Below are 20,663 nucleotides of genomic sequence, written 5' to 3' on the forward strand. Positions count from 1 at the left end.
TGTATTTTTTTTTTTTGCCAGTCCTGGGGCTTGAACTCAGGGCCTGAGCACTGTCCTTGGACTTTATTTTGCTCAAGGCTAGCACTCTGCCACTTGAGCCACAGCACCACTTCTGGCTTTTTCTATGAATGTGGTACCAGGAATCGAACCCAGGGCTTCATGCGTGCTAGACGAGCACTCTACCACTGGGCCACACTCCTGGTTGTCATGTTGTGTTAGTTTTGTTGCCTTGTAATTTTAAAGGAACATTTCTTGAAGATCACTTTTATCAGTATATTTTTTTTTTCTTGTTGATCTTGGGGCTTGAATTCAGGCCCTGCGCGATATCCCTGAGCTCTTCAGCTCAAGGCTGGCATTCTACCACTTGAGCCACAATGCCATTTCTGGCTTTCTGGTGGTTAACTGGAGATAAGAGTCTCATGGACTTTTGTGCCTGGGCTGGCTTTGAACTTTTGTCCTCTGATTTGTCCTCCCAAGTAGCCAGGATTACAGATAGCTTCCTTCTGCTTCCTTTAAGCTTCATTTACTGGAACACTTTTTTCTGTGACAGAAATTTTAGATCATTGGTTTTCAGCCTCCTTATTTTTGAACCCATGTATTCAAGGCAGAAATTTTCCAGCCCAGCCTTTCTTCCTTCGCTGCTTCCTACAAGTTTCAATACGTTTATTTTCATCATCATTCTGTCCAAAGTATTTTCTAATTTCTATTGTGGCTTTTCCTCTGACCCATCGTTATATAGAAGTGAGTTGCTCAATTCCCAAACACTTGGGCCTCGTCCAATTATCTTTCTGTTATTAGTTTCCAGTTTAATTGCACTGTGGTCAGAGAGCCACCGTGGGGTGATTTCAGGCCTTTGATTTCAGTCTGTTCAGACTTGCTTCAAGGCTCAGCACAGGCCTTGGCAGAAGTATTTTTGGTGACTGTCCCTTGTCTGCATTTATTCCTGTCCTAGCCTGGTGCCATTGAACCCATACATTTTAGCATTTATTCGTGTGTGTGTGTGTGTGCAGGTTACTGCTTCTCTCAGCCTGTTTGAAGGCATTTCTGTTTGACTTTCATTTCTGAAGAGTCCTTCAACAAGGCTAAGTAGGGTCTGCTTGGCTTTTTTCCCCCCTCTTAGCAAATTAAAGACATTGTCTCATGGTCTCCCGGATTCCAAGACTGTGAGCTGCCCCCTGTCCTTGTCCCCCTTGGGGCCAGCTATCCTGCACGGGCCAGTGCAGGTGCGGCTCAGGCAGGGCAGGCTTGCATAAGCTTCCCCACACATCCCTGGACACAGCCTTTCCCAAGCCCGCTCTGCAGTTCCCTCCACCATGCAGAGAGGCGCAGAGAAGGAGAAGCCACACGACCTCAGGGTGGTCTCTTCTCTGTCCAAGAAGCCAAGTGAGGCAGGAGCAGAGGCAGAGGCAGAGCCCTGTCCCTTTTTCATCCAGCCTGAAGGGACAGGTGGATGTTTAAGACAGTGCTACCCTCCCACTGTCTTTTGAGCAGTACCAGGGTTTGAACTCAGAGCCTTGCACTAGCTAGACAGGTGCTGGGCCAGGTACGATTACCCCACATTGACGAGGCCCCTCAATGCCCAGTTGGGCCCTCTTTCTCCCCTCAGTGCCCACCCTCACGGACAAGTGTGTTTGGTTCTGCCCAGGAGTCCCACCACGCCACAGGGCTGGTTACACGAACGGGGTTTCCAGTCCAAGCCTGCACTGACTGAAGATTTGTAGAGCCAGGCCTGGTGGCTCACACCTGTAATCCTAGCTCCTCAGGAGGCTGAGATCTGAGGATCATGTTCAGAGCCAGCCGAAGACAAATCTGTAAGACTCTGATTTCCAACTAACCAGCAAAAGGCCGGAAGTGGAGGTAGGGCTCAAGTGGTAGAGTGCCAGCCTTGACCGAACAAGCCAAGTAGCACGACGTAGCACGACGCCCTGGGTTCAAGCCACAGTATCAGCACAAAACAAAAATACAAAAGGAGGGGTGAGGAAGAGGGGCGATGGGGATGAGGCCGTGCTCTGTGCACGCGTGGACACCAGTGCATCCCCTGCCACCAGTGGATGCTAATGAGAGCATTAAGGGTGAAAGGGTGCCTTGACCCGTCCCCAACTTCAAATCCAGACCCTGCAGTGTCAACCACCACGGGTTCCTTTTTTCCTTTTCTTTCTAGAAGGCGCCATACATTGCAGCCATCTGCAGTTATTCTGTAGCAGGCCCTACCTTCTGCACCCGGTGAGATCTTACAACACCACCAGGGCCCAGGGCCTCAGGGTTGCTTGGCAGGGACCGGTGTGGGATGGATGTTCTTCCTCCCCCTTCTTCCCCTCTCCGCTTCCTCCTCTCCTCCTCCCCCTTACCTTTTTCTCCCCCTCCTTCTTCCCCTCCCTCCCTCTCCCTCCTCTCCCATCTCCCCTCCTCCTTTCCCTCCTTCTCCACTCCTCTTCCACCCTCCCTTCCCCTTTTCTTCTTCTCCTTCCCCTCCTCCCCTCTTCCCCTCTCCCTCCCTCCTCCTCTGGCTCCTCCTTTGCCTCCTCCCCTTTTCCCCTCCTCCCCTCCCCTCCCTCCTCCTTCAGGCTAAGCCCGTCCCCCTCCTCCTCTCCATCCCTGTTCTAGTAGAGACAAGCAGGGAATCTTTGGGCTGTGCGGGTGGGAGCAGCGCTGGGCTTGATGGCACTGGTCCCCCTCTCGTACCTGAGTCACCTGTGGTCGCAGGGCCAGGTGGAGTGGGCCAGGCAGCCGCTGGGCGCAGGACACAGTCTGGCCCAGGGCAGGAGGAGGAGTCCCTGCGCGCAGGGCCCGCTGGGCCCATCCTGCTGTGTGCAGCAGCTGCTCACCCCGTGCATGGCTGTCCGCTGGCTGGCTTGTTTGCTGGCAGGGTTGGAGCTGCGTCCCCACCCTGGCTGTCTCTTTTTAGATTTTGTCAGTACTGAGGTTTGAACTCAGAGCTTGTCCTGGCCTGGCTGGTGCCCTTGGGGCCCGCTGGTCACAGGAGAGCACTCCTGCACTCCCTGCCAGGCGCCCCTGGAGCCACATGGGCAGCCACCGTGCTCCCAGCTTCCCTCCGAGGAGATGATGGGGTGAACCCCCTCCCAGCCTGACCTCAACATCTGTGCACACCTTCTCGTCCTCGGGACAACATGGATGTGTTTCCATCCTTTCTCTTTTGTTTTGGAGGTGGTCTTCTCTGGTACCATTCTACCATTTGAGCCACACCCCAGGGCATTGTATTTTCTATTGTTTTTTTAATAGGATCTCTCTTGGCCTGGTCAGCCAGAACTGCAGTCTCCTATGTGACTGGAATGACGAGTGTCCACTGCTGTGCCCAGACTTTTCACTGGGAGAGAGGGGGTTCTGGAGAACTTTTTACAGTGGTCCTCATTTCATGATGGGAGCCATTAGGCCTGGATTTTTTGGGGGGGAGGGGATTTCTGTTTGACAAACAAAGCATCTGAGGTCCAGGCCTTGAAGCCTTCACACTTGTAGGAAGAACAGGATTCCAGGGGGCTGCTCTGGTCTCAGCTTCGGTCTCCACCCAAGTATAAGCAAGGGAAGAAGAAAGCACAATCACAACAACAAACCCCAACAACCTATAACACCATAGAACACTATTTAAGACATGGAAGTATAATACAATTCCATGTCCTGGCCCCCCTCCTGCTCCCCATGCTCACAGGCAAGACCAAGGCTGTGTCTGCCCTGAGCTGGGTTTTTTCCACCACGCAGACTCTGTGGCACGCACAGCCCTTGCCACTCACTGTGGCAGGGCCTCCTGCATTTCAGCACCAGGGCGTGGCTGGCAGGCTCTGCTCACACAAGCCGGGGCTCAGCCTCGAATTCCTTTCCTGGGACTATGGGAAAGAAAACACCCCCCCAACCCCCAACAAAATGAGACATAGCAAATCAATAGAAATCCTGCCACACGCATGCTTGCTTCTGTCAAATATTTCCAGAAACACAGGCAGCTGCCGATTCAAAGGGAATGCTGGCGCAGCTACACCGAGCCTCCCCACATCTGACCTTCAGGCGGCTCCAGAGCCCCTCAGGAAAGATCCCTCGGTAAACTTCAGCTGATTGCATCTGTAGCAGCCCCCATATGGCTACTTTGGGCGAAGCCACCATAGTTCTTAGCAGAAAGAAATAGCAAATCGCATTGGAAATAGTACTGACTGCTGCACGGGCATGTGGAGGGGACCATATCTAAAGCGGAGAAGGGGGGGGAGATTGTATCCTGCAGAGCTGTTTGCTGTTTTTGTTTGTATTTGTAATCATTCTATAGCCAGGCACTGACAGTTCACTCCTGTAAATCCTGGCTACTTGAGAGTCTCCGGCTGGGAGGGTCAGGCCTCCAGGCCAGCCTGGGCAGGGAAGTCCGTGAGGCTCCATCTCCACGGAGTGAAGGTGGAACACACCCGTGACCCCAGCAGCTACAGGAAGCCTTAAGTAGATGTGCGCCTGGGCAGGAAGTGAGACCCTGTATCAAAAGTAACCATAAAAATGGGACTCAGCAGTTTAGCGTCTGCCAAGCAAGTGTGAGACCCTGAATTCAAACCAAAATTAGCAATCAAGTTGTGATGCTAGGATTCGAGGCATGCCAAGTGTAATTCACATCCTTTTAGAAGAATCAACATAGGTTATTTGAAAATGGCTCCCGAAACCAGGCGCCAGTGGTTCCTGCCTGTAATCCTAGCTCTTCAGGAGGCTGAGATCTAAGCACCGCAGTTAGAAGCCGCCTAGGCAAAAGAGTCTGAGAAACTCTTTTTTTATTTGTTTTGCCAGTCCTGGGCTTGAGCTCAGGGCCTGAGCACTGTCCTTGGACTTTCTCAAGGCTAGAGCTCTACCACTTGAGCCTCAGCACCACTGTCTGGCTTTTTCTATGTATGTGGTACCAAGGAATTGAACCCGGGTCTTTGTGCATGCTGGGCAAGCACTTTAACCACTAGGCCAAATTCCCGGCCCAGAAACTCTTATCTCTAACTAACTACCCAAAAGCTGAAAGCGGAAGGATGGCTCAAGTGGTAGAGTGCTAAAGCCAAGTAAGAATGGGAGGCCCTGAGTTCAAGCCCCAGTATTGACATGGGAATAAAGCCACCAATGTACAGCTGGAAATAAGAAGGCAGACAACATGGGCAACAGAAGTGTGGAGAGGACGATCCTGAGCCCAGGAAGGAGCAGGGCCATGAGGAACTGTGCTGCCTGACTTTCCCTGTCAGGAATCAGGGTGCGTGTGTGTGCGTGTGTGTGTGTGTGTGTGTGCGCGCGCGTGCACACGCACATCAGTCTTACAGCTTGATCTCAGGGCCTGGGTTCTGTCCCTGAACATTTTCCCCTAAAGACTGGCGCTCTATCTCTTGAGCCACAGCTCCACTTCTGACTTTTTCTGAGTAGTTTATCAGAGATAAAGAATCTCACAGACTTTCCTGTCCAGGCTGCCTTCAAACCATGATCCTCAGATCTCCGCCTCCTGAGTTACCGGTTACAGGCGTGAGCCACCAGGTCTCAGCCTTTTGAAGCTCCACAAATCAGATACTTCCATTTTTAACCAACCAGCACACCATGAACCCTTACTAGATGTACAGTATGGTCTTATACTGAGGTTGCTGTCAACTAAGAAAAGAAGTCAACGTTTTCGTTTGTCAGTAAGAAGCTGGTGGCGCGAGCACGTGCACATGCACATATGAGCGTGCATGCAAATCAAGGCCACACATGGGTGCAAGTGACATTATTTGGCTTGGATTAAAGGTGTGTGGCGTGGGGAGGGGAGGATTCGATGTTGATCCAGGAGAGGTTCCAAGTCAGGAAAGGAAGGGAAAGCAGACAGACGGCTCCTTTAGAATGAATCCATTTATCATTTTCCCACAGGCAAACAGTGAAAAAAAAAATGAAAAGAAGCCAGAGACTGTGTGCTTTTCCTTGAGAGCTCCTTTGACTCTCAGAGATGACGTCTGGGCTAATGTGAGGGTCACTAAGGAAACCGTTTGTGCTCCTGCATAGCAGAGCAAACAGGATGTAGAAGACCCGAGTAAATCATTAATTCACTAATATTATTATTGATGGCATCTGGAGAGACTTACATATTCCTTCTTTCTCCCAAGCACTCAAGAGTTTTCTCTCATCGCAAAGCAAACACTCAGATAGCCACTTTCTGGATCATTATTCCCTCTTCACCTCGCTCTCCAGAGACGAAGAAGGGGACCCTCTCGGATCTTAATGGATCAAAGAAAGGGAGAGGCTGGGTAAGAGAGCTGGGCTTCGTGAGGGTTTGGGTTTTTTTTGTCTTTTTTTGAGAATAGAAAACCCATTAAGGAGAGTCTGACTTAGAGACAAAGTACCTTCCCATGGGCAAACAGAGCTGAGTAGATGGCCGGCCCCAGCCTCAGACCCCAGCCTGGCCTCTGGTCGTCAGTTTGTGTGGCATCTTGGAAAGTCAAGGAGGTGGTGAGGGCTGCCAGGGGCAGGCACTGCCACGGTGCAGAGCTAGCTGTGAGGGTCAGAGCTGTGGGACACCGGGAGTCGATGCTGAGACAGGCACAGGTCCAGCTTCCTCCTGCTGCAGACCAGTGGGCTGCAGCAACACTGTGCTTTCTCCGCTGGCCTTGGGGTTATCTTAGAGGTGAGCTGTCCCAGTGAGGTGGCAAGGTGGCAAGGGTGTCCCCAGACACAGTGCCCAGGGCACCATCCAGCTTGGGACAAGCCCAGGGAGCACAGAAAGCTGGCCAGGCATGCTGTCCCCCCCCCCCCCAACCTGCTGCACTGCCACCTCGTGGTGTGTCCTGCTTCAGCGGTGTCACCGCTCTAGGTCCTGAAGGACTGCTGGAAACACAGCAGAATGGGGGGCTCGCTGATGCCCCACAGCGAGGAGGGCTGAGGCTCTTGGGACACAGCTGGCAACATGCCCATCTTCCAGCCTGCCCTGAGTCTCAAGCCTTCCTGTCTTACAGAGGGCCGCTCCACCCTGTCACCACTCAGCCCTCCACCAGGAGCAGGGAGGAATCTGGGCAGCCATTTGCCATGTGACCCTGTGGCCCCTGGGTCCTGGTCACAAAGTCAAGCTGGGGTCTGAGCTGGCAGCAGCTCAAGGGGGACTGGGTCTGGGGGGCTTTGGGGGAGCCCTGGTCTGGTGTCTGGATGGTAGTCCCCACCAGGGACATGGCTCCTGTGCTGGGGTCCCCAGAGGGGACTGTGGCAAGGGGTCTGGGGACGGTGGGCACTTGGGATTTGTGGCTGGAGATGCAGCAGTCCAGAGATCCAGCCCCTTAGAATGAGCCTGACCCAGACGGAGGCGCTGGCATCTGACGGGGTCTGCCGGTCTCAGGGCTGTTATGGGGGGGGGGCAGGGACAGGAGGGGACATCGTGCCTCAGAATGGAGACTGGAGCCCCCAGACTCCACTCACTGACTCAGCTATGTCAGGTGTAGAGGCAAAGGCGGTGTCTCCCCCTGGGCATTGCTCGCTCTGAGGGTCTCAGCCCCTGAGGTCAAGACTGCCTCTGAGCCCCAGCACCGCTGCCCACAGGGAGTCAAGCTGAGAAGGTAGGGTGGGCCCAGAGGCTCCATCTTCACCAACACTGCTGGTATGGCTTGTGGATGGTGGCAGAGCCTTGGCTCCTGGTGGGTTCCCAGGGAAGACAGGGCTGGCTGGGGCCTCTTGAGGAGGAAATGAAGACACCCAGCCATTTGGAGTCACCGGCCCAGTGGCCGCTTCCTCGCCTCTCTCCAAACATGCCATCCTGAAGGATGCCGTCCCTTCTCCACGCTGTCTCCAGGTCGTCTGTGAACCATCCTGGGTACCGGGTTAAGTAGTTCAGAATAACCAACTCACAGGGCTCCGACCACGCCCCCCACTCGAGTGCAGGCAGCCCATGGACTGGTGGATCTGTGGGCCTTGGCCCCATCTGTGAGACGCTTCTTGTTTTAACCTCTGCTTTTAGATTAGATCCTTCTAGTATCCAGATTGGGACAGAGTCAGCCTGGAGGTATGGCTCCAGCGGTAGACACTTGTTTAGGAAGCACGGTGTCCTGGGTTCAATCCCCAGCACCAAGACACACACACACACACACACACACACACACCACACACCACACACACCACACACACACACACACACACACACACACACACACACATCACATCACGGCAGATTCCAAGACAGGCTAGGATTTTTGAGCCACAAAATCTCTCCTGGAGTCAGGTACAGATGACTTGAGCCTGTAATCTTAGCTATTCAGGAGTTGAGAGCTGGATGACGGAGGTTTGAAAATAGTCCAAGCAGGAAAGTCTATAAGGCTCTATCACCAAAATAACCAGGAAGAAGCTGAGCTGGATGTGTGGTTCAACTGGTATACCACTTGCCTAGTAAGCTCAACATTTAGGGTATATCCCCAGTGCTACTAAAGGAAGAAGAAAAGCAAAGGAGGAGATTCCAAGTCAGAGGGGTGTGTGTGTGTGCGTGAGCACATCTGTGTGCCTATACTGGAGCTTGAACCTGGGTCTGTGCACTATCTCTAAACGTTTCCACTCATGTCTCTTGAGCCACAGCTCCACTTCTGGCTTCTTGGCCACTCACTGGAGGTAAAAGTTTCACAGACTCACCTGCCTGGGCTGCCTGACCCACACTCCTTGGACCTCAGCTGTGTTGAGTAGCTGGGATTCCAGGCATAAGGCACTGGCACCTGGCCAGGTTATGATTTTGAGCTGCCAAAACTTTCCTGGATAGGTCTCTGTGATTTCACAGAAGCCTCTGCGGGGGTCTGAGAAAGGACCTGGAGGCTGCGCAGCAGAGGGCCAGGTGACTGTAGAGAGATGGCACAGAGCTCCCTGCACAGAGGACCCCGCGTGGGCCAGGTCTCCAGAGCCCGGCATGGCTGCAGCTCCCTCCCAGGCCCACAGGCCGGGCAGCCACCTCCCCTCCTTCCCTCTCAGAGGGCTGAACTCTGACAAGTTGGCTAGGTTCCCTAAGGCAAGGGCTTCTGAGCTTTGTCATTCTCTGAAAAAATGTGATTTATGATATATTCCTATTTGCCAGACACTCCTTTCCCAGGAATGAGCACTCAGCCCAGAGGAGGGAGGCCCTCCCTTCCTCTCCCCATGCCCCTCCTAATTAGCTACCCACACAGGTACCAAGAGCAGGGGGCTGTGTGGCCCCTGAGCATCATTTTATGACGTGTTAATGACATTTTAGATGGCCACACACTTAAAAATGGATGGCAGCACAAGGCTGGCCCACAGTTTACTTCTGGATGTCATGTTCTGAGGGGAAGGTGTCAGGGTGTGATGGAAGAGATTGTACTGGGGTTCCATGGGTTCTTTGTGCTGAGCAGGCACAAAGCCCTGGGTTCAATCCCCAGCCCACACTCCAAGGGAGGGAGGGAGGGAGGGAGAGAAGGAGGGAAAGTTGTATTTTCTAACACCTCTTCTAGTTTACAAAAAAAACCAAACCAAAAAGCCAGTATGGATGGCTGGACACGTGTGGCTCCCACCTGTAATCCTATCTACTCAGGAGGCTGAGATCTGAGGATCAAGGTTCAAAGCAGCCCAGGCGGTCAAATCTGAGTTAAACACAAATCCGGTTAACCACAAAAAACTGAAAGTGGAGCTGTGCTCAAGTGGTAGGGCACCAGCCTTAAGCAACTTAGAACAAATAGCTGTGGAAGAACACAAAGCTGTGAGTTCAAGCTCCAGTACCAGAACACACACACACACACACACACACTCACACACACACACACACACACACTCACACACACACTCACTCACACACTCACACTCACACACTCACTCACACACTCACACACACACTCTCACACACTCACACTCACACACTCACTCACACACTCACACACACTCACACACTCACACACACTCGCACTCACACTCACACACACACTCACACTCACACACACACTCACACACACTCACACACACACTCACACACACTCACACACACTCGCACTCACACTCACACACACACTCACACACACACACACTCACACACACTCACACACACACTCACACACACTCGCACTCACACACACTTTATTGTTCTACAATAACCTGGCGTTTCAAAATGCACAACAGTCGATACTGGAGAGGAGACCACCCCTTCAGCCAAGCCTTCTTAGAGACGCTTTGTGAAGTTGGTTTGCATGGAGCGGATGCAGCCTCCCCACTTCTCTTAGACTCTTGGGTTCAAGTTGCCAACTCAAGATAAGCAGCAGTACTCAAAACTCTGCAAGCGGCAGGAAGGGATTTGATCTCTGGATCTGATTGCTCAGTGCAAGTCAAGAGGCCGAGTCTTCAACAATGTCTCCATATCATGACACTTCCTTAAAAATCCTCAAAGGGGAAACCTGAGCCTGTGAAAAATGACCCCAAATGTCAGTGGGACAAAACTTCCCTCCAAGACATAATTAGGAGAGCACAGCCGGGCTCTGACGATCTCCTTTGTTTTGTCTGCTCTCAGAGGGGTTTAGTAGGGCTTTGCTGGTTCTTTGTTAAAATGAATTGTTAAAAAAAATTATATATAAATAGGCCTGGCACGAGTGGCTCACGCCTGTAATCCTAGTTACTCAGGAGGCTGAGATCTGAGGATTGTGGTTTGAAGCCAGCCCGAGCAGAAAAGTCTGTGAGACAAGTATCTCTAGTTAATATCAAAAAGCCAGAAGTGGAGCTGTGGCTCAAGGGTAGAGCAAGCCTTGAGCAAGAAAAGACCCTGAATTCAAGCTCCAGTACTGGTATGCACACACACACACACACACACACACACACACACACACACGAAAATTACATCCATAATAATTCAAATAAAAAATGTAGCCAAAAAATGCTCATTTTACCTAGTTTGTGTATGTGAAGTCATCCCAGTTTTTCAAGGTAATGTGCCTCTTCCATTTAATTGTGTGCCCTTCTGGGCTGCTGCTGAGTTTTTTCCTCGAGCACTATGCAGGACACACTGGCACACACCAAGGACTGCCAGGACAGCTACAGAGCACATGCCACCAAGGGAAGCCACATGACGCCAGGTCGAGCACATCTGGTTGGGTGCTGTACCACACGGCTTCACAGCTGTGAGGCATGGTTAGCACTTGGGACCAAGGATTCTGTGCCATTCAATCAGCAGCCTCCTTCCGTCTCCCTTGAGGCCAGCCTACGGGGCGCTGCCCCTGAGCTCTTCAGCTCAAGACTAGTGCTCTACCACTTTGAGCCACAGCACCACTTCTGGTTTTCTGGTGGCTAATTGGAGATAAGAGTTTCGGGTCCTTTTGTGTCCAGGCTGGCTTTGAACCTCGATCCTCAGATCTCAGTCTCCTGAGTAGCTAGGATTGCAGGTGTGAGCCACTGGTGTCCCAGGAGAAACCAGTTTTGATAAGGAGTAGGGAAAACGTTCTAGAAGGTCCTCACGTGGTTGTGTTCAGACTGGCCTGGAACCCCAGGTGGGATCAGGCCCTGATTTTCCACAGATGGCTCATGCAGGTGCACAACGAGCCCAGCACAGAGCTGAACGCTGGGCTTCCCGGTAGGATTGAATCTAATGGGAGGTGGAGGGGGGCAAGGATGAGAATCACGGGACCTCCTCTCCTTGCCTCTGGACAGACAACAGGGACCTCCAGTTGGCAACTAAGCCATGACAATATACCTAGTGCCCTCTCCCAGGAAGGCAGAGAAGCCAGCGGGAGAGGGGAACACCTGGTCGAGGTGCTTACATCTGTAGCTGTCTCTGCCAGCCCACCTGGGTTGCCCTGTGGGCAGCATTTCCCCAGGGTGGCCACCAGGTGGCACCCTGCAGTTTTGAATGGCTGCTTGTCTGTGTCACCGCTGGCCAGCAGCTTTCTCCACAGTGGGCCTCCAGGCTTGCAGGACTGGTATCTCAGAATCCTCCATCTTCCTTTCCCACCGAGGGGCCCTGAGCCCTGCAATGGCCCAGCCTGGGGCTCCATGCAAAAGACCCACTGAGAGTGCCCTGAGAGAACAGCCGTGGTGCCTAGATGTCACGGCAACTTAGGAAGGAACAACCTGGCTGCAGTCCCCGACTTCTGGGGAGGACACCTGCCTGGGACGGTCTGGTCACTGAAATCGTGAGTTCTTCCCAGCCACCGACTTCCGTTCCTCATGTACGAGGTTACGGAAGGGCGTCTGGTGTGGCTGCCGTTGAGGGTAAAAATGCAACACTGGTAAAGGAAATGCACTGAAAACCCATCCTTGCCTAATCAGAAAAGTAAAGACAGCCAGGAGGTATGTGTCCTGAGCAGACCTTGAGGCTGGGTGCAGGGGACAGGATCGGGGAGCTGGCTGGGGGTGGGGGAGGCAGGGTCAGCTTGCATAGTGGCTCTGTTTTGATGGGGTGCATGGGAGGAGAGAGTGGGGCTCCCAGGTGCAGGGCAAGGCGCCTGATAGCACTCGGAGGCAGAAATGAGAGCCGCCTGTGCAGAGGAAAGAGCCTCTGGGCTGTAGGGGTAGCCAGAAATTCCTACGTCCCCCCTAAGTTATGAGACTTGTTTTAATCCTGTCTCTATCCTGGTCTCACTTCCTGACGTCTCAGGTCGTGTATAAACACTTCCTCCCTGAGAAGCTCAGCTTAAAAGGAAAAAGGAAAAGAAAAAGGCTAAACCATCAATTCCTTAACATTGTCTTGCGGCGGTATTGTATGAGACATAAAAACAAGTGGCATAGATGAGCCGGGAAGCATCTGCTACCAGCGAGGTCACCCTGCCATGTGACCATTCTAAGGGAGTGGAGGACAGGGATGGCACACACTTGGTGGGGAGCATGGCATTTTCAGGCGTTGGCATGAAGCATGGTGGTGATACAATGGTGCACGTGCCTGTGCGTGCCGGCACTGGGGCTGGCGTTTCTACCACTTGAGCCACAGTTCTACAGCAGTCTTTTGGAAGTTCCATGGACTTTTCAAGCTGTCTTTGAAATTCAGTCCTCAGCTCTCAGCCTCCCGAGCAGCTAGGGTTACAGGGGTGAGACACTGGTGCCGGGCTGGCTGATGCACTGGGTGCCAGCCGAGTGCAGGATTCACTCCCCATCCTCCCCCTGATCACCGTCACCGTCACCTCTCAGATGCCCACACCCAGGACAGTGCTCCGGGCAGGGGCTGGACGCAGGGTGGAATGGGGGGCTCCTCTCAGTGCCAGACCCCCACCAGGATGGTCCGAGTGAGGTAGGGGTTGTCCCGTGAGCGCAGACTGCAGGGGTCTGTGACGAGTCAGCGTGGCTGGGCGCCAGTGACTCACACCTGAATCCTAGCTACTCCGAGGGCTGAGAGCTGAGGGCTGAGGTTAAAGCCAGCCTGTGCACGAAAGGCTAGTCTATCTCCAGTTAGCCCCCCCCAAATCACAAGAGGAGCTATGGCTCAAGTGGTAGAGTGTCAGCTTTGAGCGAAAAAGCAAAGCAACATTGGGAGGCCCTGAGTTCACATCTGAAATGCCAACACGCGGACTCCTGACCCCACCTCCCACACATTCTCGTATTGTTGCTCCTTTTTTTTTTTCCTGCCACTTCTGGGGCTTGAACTCTGGGCCTGAGTGCTCTCCTTGGGCTTTTTCAAGGCTAGAGCTCTACCACTTGAGTCACAAGCACCATTTTCAGCTTTATTCTATGTACGTGGTACAGAGGAATCAAACCCAGGTCTTCCTGCATGCTGGGCCTTCATCTACCACTAGGCCAAACTCCTGGCCCTTGTTGCTCTTTTCTCACTGTGCCTAATGTCTGCATTAAACTCCACGGATAGGTAAGCATAAGAGAAGACACAGCACGCACAGTTTTGGAAGCCAGGAGCTGGTGGCTCATGCCTATTCCTGGCTACTCATGAGGCTGAGATCTGAGGATCGAGGTTCAACGCCAGCCCAACCAGGAAAGTCCATGAGACTATTTAGTTCTCGAGTCCAGTTTATCACAGAAAAAGCTGGAAGTGGTGCTGTGGCTCAAGTGGTCGAGCACTAACTAGTCTTGAGCAAAAGGAGCCCAGGGACACACCCCAGCCCAGAGCTCAAGCTCCAGGACCAGCAAAAAAGAAAACAAACAAACAAACAAACAAAAGATTCCGGGATTATCTGGTTTCAGAAGGTCATGGAACACAACCCAGTAAGTAGATAGAGGAATGCTGGACTGGCTGTGTGTCAGCAACGCTCAAGGCTAATTCCAGCCAATATTTGCCACATGCCCCTTAAGGGTTGATGTCCTGGGCTTTCTGAGGCCAAGGTGTGCCTTGTCCAAGCTCCTTCCTGAAATCCGACCCTGAGATTGGAAAGGGATGTATGCACATGGCTGGGGGGGAGCTCATGGCAGAGTGCTTACCTTCAGTCCATTCGGGGAGCAGAGCGGGGAGGGAGGGGAGGGGGAGGAGGAGGGAAGAAAAGAGCAAAGGAGGGAGGGATGGAGAGAAGGAGGGAGGAAGGAAGGAAATAGACAAAATGACTCTGAGGCTCTGGTAGGCACAGGAGGGTGGGGATGACATAACAAGTGGGGGTGTGGGAGGCGATGGGAGGGGGTTAGAAAGGGTGGGGTTGGGCATAAAGGGAAGGAGTTGTGTTTGAGAAGTCTGGCTGGCCTGTGAGGAAGGCAGGAGGGCCCCCCGCGAGTGAGAGGTCTTGGTGTGTGTGTGGGGGGGGGCACCTGGGAGTTACGGGGTGGGTGGGGTCAACAGAGCCTGGGGTCGTCAGCCCCAGCCTCCAGGGGGAGCTGCGGGCTCTGCTCCTCCCTCCCACCAGCAGCCTTCACCTCTGCTGGCCTGCGGCTGCCCACAGGCCGGCCTGTCATCGCTGGACAGTTCCAGCTGCTCCCCTCGCTGACCACAGCTTCCGAGGCTGCCCTCCCGCCTCCATCTCCTGACCTCGTCCTGATCCCAGCGCCCTGCCCTTTCCCATGGCCCCAGCTCCCCTGGCACCCACCCCGGGGGCCCCAACCACACAGTCATCGTCCCAGCTCTTCTTTTGCCAATGCCCTCAACGGCTTGGCCCTTGTCCTTCCGTCCTGCTCATCCGGAAAATCCAAGCCAGGGTTTAACAGCACCTGTCTCCACCCCTGCCCAGCCTCCATCAAGGATGTTGGTGCCCACAAAGCCATGGTAGCCAGTGTCAACTGCCTGTCCTGCCCCCCAGCAGATGGGTTTGCCCTCCAGTTCACGGAGGGGCCAGGCCCTGTGCCCATCGTCCTCTCCCTCCTTCTCATTGTGCAGATTCAGAACTGGAACTCCGAGAGACGAAGTGACATAGGGTCTCCAGACAGACAGACAGACAGATGTGCCAGTGGACTGACCTCCAGAACTGGCACAGAACCAAGGCCACACGTTTTACAGCGCACCAGATGGACGAGGTGCTGCCTACCACCAAGAAGCTTGCGCTAGAGAAAGGCTGTCCACAAACGAGTAAAAGAATGACTACCTCACATGAGCAAAGGACGAGCCCCACTGGGGCTACGTCTGAAATCCTAGCTACTCAGGAGGCTCGCAGTTCAAAGCCTGCCTGGGCAGGAAAGTCTATAAAACTCCTATCTCTAATTAGCCAACAAAAAGTCAGAAGTGGAGCTGTGGTTCAAGTGGTAGAGCTCCAGCTTTGAGCAAAAATGCTAAAGGATAGTGCCCAGGCTCTGGGTTCAAACACACCCCTGTATTGATATACATCTATACAAACGGGGGACATTTATTTGCATATATGTATATATATGTAAATGACTTGGGACAAGCTCTCTCATCCTAGTTTCTTTTTTTTTTTTTTGCCAGTCCTGGGCTTGAGCTCAGGGCCTGAGCACTGTCCTTGGACTTTCTCAAGGCTAGAGCTCTACCACTTGAGCCTCAGCACCATTTCTGGCTTTTTTCTATGTATGTGGTACCGAGGAATCGAACCCGGGTTTTCATGCATGCTAGGCAAGCACTTTAACCACTAGGCCAAACTCCCGGCCCCTCATCCTAGTTTCTTGAAGGCAGGTATTGGGGAATCATCGTTTAAGATCAGCCTGGGAAAAAAGTTAACAAGACCTCATCTCAAGCAACAAAGTGTTCATGGTGATACAATGTCTGAGCCCAATTACATGAGAAGCACAGGCTGGGGGGTGTCAGTTCAGGCTGGCAAAAATGCACAATTCCCTATCTGCAAATAAGAGAAGATAAAAGGGGCTGGGGTATGGCTCAGATAACTACCAAACGCAAACCCAAGTCCAAACCTTAGTACAGAGGAGGGAGAGGGGGGAAGAAAAAAAGGAAAGAGAGAGAGAGACAGAGACAGAGATCAATACAAGCCTGTAATCCTAGCTACTGGGAGAACAGAGATTGGGGAATTGTGTTCTGAAGCCAGCTTGGACAAAAAAGTTTGTGAGATTCCATCTTAACAAGTGGCTGGGCACAATTACCAACCTGTCTTTTCTTTTCTTGCTGGACTAGCATTTTGTCACTTGAATCACACCTCCAGCCCTGCTTTTTCATAGTTATTTTGGGAATGACCTCCCAGGCTGTTTTCAACTATGATCCTCTTAGTGTGTCTTGCATAGTGAGGGCTGAAGCATGAGCCAGCAATGCCCTGATTCACCTCTTCCATTCATTATATTAGAAGTTTGGAAATTTCTGACTTCCTCTTTTTCTGTGTGTTTGCTGGTACCACAACTTGAACTCGGGGCCTGCACACTGGCTCTTAGCTTTTTCTGCCCAAGACTAGCACTCTATCATTGCAGCCACTCAAAGTTCCACTTCTGCCTTTTTGGTGGTTAACTGGAGGTAAAAAATCTTACAGATTTTCCTGCCCAGGGTGGCTCTGAGCCTTGAATCTCAGATCTCAGCGTCCTGAACCCATCCTTCTTTCTCTTGAGCGTGTGTTCTGCTTTCTTGTTTCTACGCAATTCTGGAGACTTCTGGATGGCATCCTGATATGAATGTTATGCTGTGGACATTCTGGATTTTCTTATGTTCCTGTGCTGAGGGGTGCTTCCTTCCTTTTTGCAGGAACCGTCCTCTGCGGGCTTAGACTGAAGACTTTGCTTCTTGAAGGGGAGCTCCAATCATGCTTCAGTCCTTTTGTCTTGGGCTGAGAAACTTGGGGTGTTACCATCCCACATACTGTGAGGGGCGTCAGTGGGAAGTCAGAGGCCTGGGGGAAGCAGCTCAGGAATCCCCTCTCTTTGCTTGCTGTCTTTAGTGTTCATATATTCACACATTTACTTTTATGCCCCTAGGGCACCGAGAATGCAGGGTGTGTGCATGTACCCCCACCCCCTGCTGCCCCTCACCCATGCACACGGGTGCCCCAGGCCAACAGCCGGTGCACAGGTATGAGCCTACCCATGGTGCACTGCTCTTCCTGGAGGCAGGTGAGGCTCGGGGCAGAGCCTGTGTCCTCTCTTCTCTGACCACAGCCTTTGCATGGCTGTTGTCTTGCATTGTTGCATTTTGTGACGTTACTGAGAGAAACGTGTCCATAGGCCATCTAATACATTTTTTTTATTGGTACTGCTGGGATTGAACTCAGGACCTCACATTTGCTGGACAGATGCTCTACCACTTGAATCATGCCCCCATCCCTTTGGGCTTTGGTATTTTTCAATATTTTTCAAGGCTGATCTGGGCTTGGCTCCTCCCACTTATGATTCCTGTGTAGCTAGGATGACAGGTGTGAGCTACTGCACTCAACTCTGAGTGTGTGTGTGCGTGTGTGTGCCTGTGTGCGTGCGCACATGTGCGTGCGGGTCCTGCAGCCTGAACTCAGAGCCTGGGCTCTGTCCCTCAGCTTTTGTGCTTAAGGCTAGTGTTCTACCACTTGAGCCACAGCTCCACTTCTGGCTTTTTTCCAGAGTTGGTAATAAGTGTGTTACGGATTTTCCTTCCCTGGGCTGCTCTAGAGCTGTGATCCTTGCATTCAGCCTCCTGAGTAGGTAGGGTTACAGATGTGATTTACCAGTGGCTGGCACTGCCCTCAGGTTTTTATTATGAATTTTTTTTTTGCCCAGGCTGGCATTGAACTTCAGTCCTCCTGATCTCAGCCTTCTGAGTAGCCAGGATTATAGGCATGAACCATCCATCCTGCTATCTAGCATATTCTTTTTCTATCTTGCATCCAAGTAGAACTTTGTAACATTGATCCAGAAAACACTTTGGGCAGTTTAGGTCTTAGCTGCCACCAGAGTGGCTTTTGTGAGGCCACTTCTGTAGTTTCCTACCAGATTTGTAGCTGGGGGTCTAGAGTGGACGATGTTAAGTTCTGACAGAGGAACTCCACTTGCAGTCTCTTACAGACATGGCTGCTGGGACATGTAAGGCAGAGGAATCCTTGGGCAGGAGGTAGAGTCAGGCCTGTGCCCACAAGGGTGGTCTTGTGTGTGTGTGTGTGGGTGTGTGTGTGTTGGTACTGGGGATTAAACTCAGGGCCTTGTACTCGTTGTGACACTATTCTAGCACTTGAGCCACACCTCTAACCTTTTTAGTTTTGAAACTGGCTACAGACCTGGATCCCCCTAGCAATTCCTCTGAAGTAGCTGGGATTACAGGTGTGTCCTACCATGCCTGGCCCCAGACACGGCTTCTAAGAGAACCGGGAGCACTGGGCAAGACACCAGGTGAAGATTCCCCAGGTGATGTCTTATGGTTTGGAGCAGAGCCAGCCCAGCAGTTATTGTTGCTTTGTGACTGTGCTACGCTTTGCCTGTTCACGTGGTGAAGGTGTGGGTGTCCTTCCTTCCCCCTCCAGCTTTCCTCTTCCACATGGGGTTGCCTTCTCTCACTCAGACTCTTTTGTATTTCCTTTGGCACCCATCCTTTGGCAGCTATTTGTATTTGTTAGCACATGGCATAGTCTTGCACTATTTTGGTTTCTAGTATTTCTGTGGAGAATGCAGCCTACTCAAATCCCTACTCTCTTAAAAATAAACTGTCTGGCTGGAGGTGGGGTAGATCCTGTTTAGAGATGGATGCTGCGTGTGTGCGTGTGTGTGTGTGTGTGTGTGTGTGTGTGCATGCGCATTAGTATGTTGGTATGGGGGCTTCAACTCAAGGCCTGGGCCCTGTCCTGAGGTTTTTTTTTTTTGCTCAAGGCTGGTGCTATACCACTTGAGCCACCACTCCATTTCTGATTTTTTGGTGGTTAGTTGGAGATAAGAGTCTCACGGACTTTCCTGTGTAGGACGGCTGTGAACTCGGATCCTCAGATCTCAGCCTCCTGAGTAGCTGGAGGATTCCAGGCATGGGCCACCAGTGCCAGGCACAGAGAATTAAGTTATTTGTTCACATAGGTAACTTTCTTGAAGATAGCCTTTCTCAGTTTTAAGAGCGTTCTAGCTCACAGAGAGACAGCTGCTCGTGGCCTGTTGTTTTTCTGTTTATTAAATAATCCAGTTTATGGAGGCAGTGTCTTACTAGGAAACGGACACCGTGCCTCTAGTGATGCTGTGTGCTGTCTTGGACTGAGGAGCTGGATCTATATCCCCCACCTCAACCCACCCATTCCTTCACCCCGCTTTCTGAGTTGCCCTCCCACTCCCCCCCCAATGACCCCCCCATACCCCTCCTCTCTGTGCTTGCCACTCCACCATCCCCACTTTTCCCAGGCAGCTTTGGCTTCCACAGTGGCCATGTGCACAGTATGGGCCTTCACTGTCCCTGCTCCACCTCTGCTGCCCCCCTTCCACCCCTAGAGGCCCATCGCTGCCCCCTTCCACCCCCAGAGGCCCACCTCTGCCCCCCTTCCACCCCTAGAGGCCCACCGCTGCCCCCTTCCACCCCCAGAGGCCCACCGCTGCCCCCTTCCACCCCCAGAGGCCCACCGCTGCCCCCTTCCACCCCCAGAGGCCCACCGCTGCCCCCTTCCACCCCCAGAGGCCCACCGCTGCCCCCCTTCCACCCCCAGAGGCCCACCGCTGCCCCCTTCCACCTCCAGAGGCCCACCGCTGCCCCCTTCCACCCCGAGGCCCTCCTCTGCCCCCTTCCACCCCCAGAGGCCCACCGCTGCCCCCTTCCACCCCCAGAGGTCCACTTCTGCCCCACTCCCACCAGCTCACATTAACTTCCGTCTCCACCACCTGAACCACCCTCACTTTTGTCTCTCCCACCCTCCACTGCCTTCACCTTCCACTCACATGTACCCCTCACTTCCTGGGCCTTCCTCCACTGCTTCTACTGCCCCACCTTACACCCTCTGCTGCTTCCACTGCCACCGCTTCTCCTCCGCTGCTTCCACTGCCCTCATTTCCTCCTCCACTGCTCATGGTTCCAGTTCTGCCTCTTCTTCCAGCCTTGTTTGCTGTTTCTATCATTCTCCTTCCGCCTCCACTACCCCCACTTTTGCTCCCCCTCCAAGTCCGTGGTCGCCAGTGTTCACTTACAGGCCACAGGCTCCACCCCAGCTACTGAATTCTGCCCTCCTGGGGACATTGTGGCCTTGGGGGATTGTCACCAGCTGACAGTGACTCACCCCAACACAAGTTTAGAACATCTGCGGCAGCTGCCTCACAGGCTGTAGCTGGCCTGGCCCTTAATTTTTAAATTTTTCAATTCAACAAAGCACAGAAGACAGCTACATGAACACATGTGCACTGCAAGGCCGACTACCAGAAGTCAAAGCAGAAGACAGGAGGTAGCAGACTGGCTTTTCCTGGCGGCCTGTAGGTCTCCTGGAGCAGCCAGTACTGACATAAACCGTCCATGGAGAGAAACTCGGGCAGAGGGCAAAGATGCTGTCACAGAGGGGCTGCTG

This window comes from Megascapheus bottae, chromosome 2, assembly GCF_031878675.1.
Source record: "Megascapheus bottae isolate mThoBot1 chromosome 2, mThoBot2.hap1, whole genome shotgun sequence".
In the NCBI taxonomy this organism is placed as follows: Eukaryota; Metazoa; Chordata; class Mammalia; order Rodentia; family Geomyidae; genus Megascapheus; species Megascapheus bottae.